The 2,839-nt window shown below is 44.6% G+C and overlaps 1 non-coding gene across 1 annotated transcript; it reads right to left on the minus strand.

Moving 5' to 3' along the window:
* Positions 1-264: 264 nt before the first annotated feature.
* LOC112536775 lies at positions 265-369 on the minus strand. The gene has a single exon (XR_003080728.2). It is a non-coding gene; the product is annotated as a small nucleolar RNA R71 (small nucleolar RNA).
* Positions 370-2,839: the final 2,470 nt, after the last annotated feature.

Raw genomic sequence — 2,839 nt, forward strand, 5'->3', positions numbered from 1 at the left:
GTTATCCAGATGATCCAACAAAGCGTGCAGTTTGGAGGATTGCCCGTGAGGATCCCAATGCACATATCTCCAACTTTTTGGAGATTTGTGACACATTCAAAATTAATGGAACAACCGATGATGCCATTCGGGCCGAGATTGTTTCCATTTTCCTTGAGGGACAGAGCAAAGAGATGGTTGCAATCTCTTCCACAATGATCACTACACCGGAAGGCGTTGGTCAGAAAATTTTTATATAAGTATTTTCCTCCCGCTAAAAGCGCTAAACTTAGAAATGACATATCTTCTTTTATGCAGTTTGATGATGAAAGCATGTCGATGCATGGGAGAGATTTAAAGATCTTTTGAGATCTGCCCACATCACGGATTGCCGGTGTGGATGTAGGTTCGGACCTTCTGACGGGTTGAACCTCGCAACGAGGCGAGATGGTGGATGCGGCAGTGGGCGCTAACAAGAAGACGCCCGAGCAAGCTCGAACTTGATAGAGGAAATGGCCATGAACAACTATCAATGGCAATCCTCTAGGAACCAACCAGGAAGACAAGGAGTGGTCAACCAAGTGGACTCTACAGCCTTGGCGAGCTCAAGTGGAGCTTCTAGCCAAGAAGATCTACTAACTCCGGATCTTGGTTCACGCAACGAGCGTTGGGCTGCGAGTTTTGTGGTGGCCCGCATTACGGTCTGATCATGCGGAGGTATGTTTTCTTCATCTTCTATTAGTTTTCCATCTAATTCTACTATATCTTCCGATGTTGAACAGTTGATTATATGGGAATGCCCCAAGGCAGTGATTAACCCTTACAAAGAATACATACAACCCTGGATGGCGCAATCACCCCAATTTCGGTTGGAGGAACAATAATACCCAGGATCCGCCAGTTTCCAAAGACTTCATCAAACACAGCTAACCGGTGGGCCTACACAAGCTCCTCCTCCCAAGAAAAGAAGTCAAATTTAGAGGAGCTCATGATGAAGTTTGTGACATCTACGAAACAAGATTCCGAAGCAGACCGATAGTGCACTTAGGAATCTGGCAGGCCTCGATTCGAACTTAGAGACTCAAATTGGCCAAATTTCTAAGATGCTTTCAGAGAGACCTTCAGGATCGCTCCCTAGCACTATAGAGTCAAACCCGAGGGAGCATTGCAAAGCTATCACCTTGCGTTCAGGTAAGAATTTGACTGGTTCTTCGCCTTTAGCTGATAAGGATAATACAATCGTGCAGGTCGAGCCAGCTAAGGAAGGACCAAACCTTGAGATGGTAGAGAATGAGAGAAAGAAAGAAGACAGGCAAAAGAGCCCTGTGCGGGAGCATCAGCCCCCGGTACCATATCCTGCAAGGTTGAGACAGGATATGGTGGACAAGCAATACAGTAAGTTTCTTGACTTGTTTAAGCAGCTGAAAGTTAACTTACCTTTTGTTGAGGCAATTTCACAGATGCCGAAATACGCCAAGTTTTTAAAGGAGATTTTGAGCAACAAGAGGAAGTTGGAGGATCTTGGTCAGGTGGTGCTTAATGAGGAGTGTTCAGCTATTCTCCAGAACAAACTGCCACTCAAGCGACGAGATCCAGGGAGTTTTACTATCCCTTGTATGATTGGTGATTTATCAATTAGTGGTGCATTGGCTGATTTAGGAGCCAGTATTAACTTAATGCCCACTAGTTTATTTGCCAAATTAGGGTTGCATGAGCCAAAGCCTACTAGGATGAGTGTTCAATTAGCAGATAGGACTGTTAAAATTCCTAGAGGTATTGTTGAAGATGTACTTGTAAAGGTAGATAAATTTATCTTTCCTATAGATTTTGTGGTAATGGATATGGAGGGTGATAGCACTGTGCCTCTTATCCTGGGTAGGCCTTTCCTAGCTACATCGAGGGTTGTTATCGATGTAAGCGATGGAAACCTTAAGCTTAGAGTTAATGATGAGACCATTACCTTTGACCTGGCCACTTCCATGAGACAGTCACTGGACTATGATAATACTGTATGTTCTATTGATGTTATTGATGATGTGGTTGAATCCCATTTACAAGAAATTTTATGTTCTGACCCTTTGCAAGTAGCATTAGCTGAGGATGAGGAGGAGTTGTCCAATGAGCAAGTGTTGGAGCAACTCGACTGTTTTATTAAGCCGAGCCGAGCTTGTCAACTGATCCCTATCTTTTCTTGGCAGTCCGGGGCGGAAAGTAAAGACTTCATTCGAGGACCCACCAGTTTTAGGCGGAAGGAGTTACCGAGCCACTTGGTTTATGCCTTCCTGGATGAAGAGAAGCGCTTACTAGTAATCATAGCGGTACCGATCTAACTCCTGAAGAACAAGCCATGCTTGTTGGAAGTTCTAAGGAAGTACAAGAAGGCCTTTGCTTTCAATATAGCCGATATCCCGGGCATAAATCCAAGTTTCGCTCTCATAAGATTTCATTGGGGGCGATTTCGGGCCGGTCGTTCGACCTCAAAGACGACTCAATCCGAACATGAAAGAAGTGGTAAAGAAGGAGGTAATTAAACTTTTGATGCAGGTTTGATATATCCCATTTCCGGCGATTCGTGGGTTAGTCCTGTGCGAGTTGTACCCAAGAAAGGAGGCATCACAGTGGTAAGGAATGAGAAGGATGAGCTGATCCCGACTCGGACGATAGCAGGCTTCCGAGTTTGCATTAATTCGTAGGCTTAATGATGCAACTCGGAAGGACCACTTTCCTCTTCCTTTCATTGATCGGGATGATTGAACGTTTAGCGAGGCCACATGTTTTATTGTTTTCTTGATGGCTTTTCAGGTTACTTTGATTCTATTGCACTTGAGGACCAAGAGAAGACTACCTTCACCGCCCTTAT

Source organism: Ricinus communis, chromosome 9 (assembly GCF_019578655.1).
Source record: "Ricinus communis isolate WT05 ecotype wild-type chromosome 9, ASM1957865v1, whole genome shotgun sequence".
NCBI classification, from domain to species: domain Eukaryota; kingdom Viridiplantae; phylum Streptophyta; class Magnoliopsida; order Malpighiales; family Euphorbiaceae; genus Ricinus; species Ricinus communis.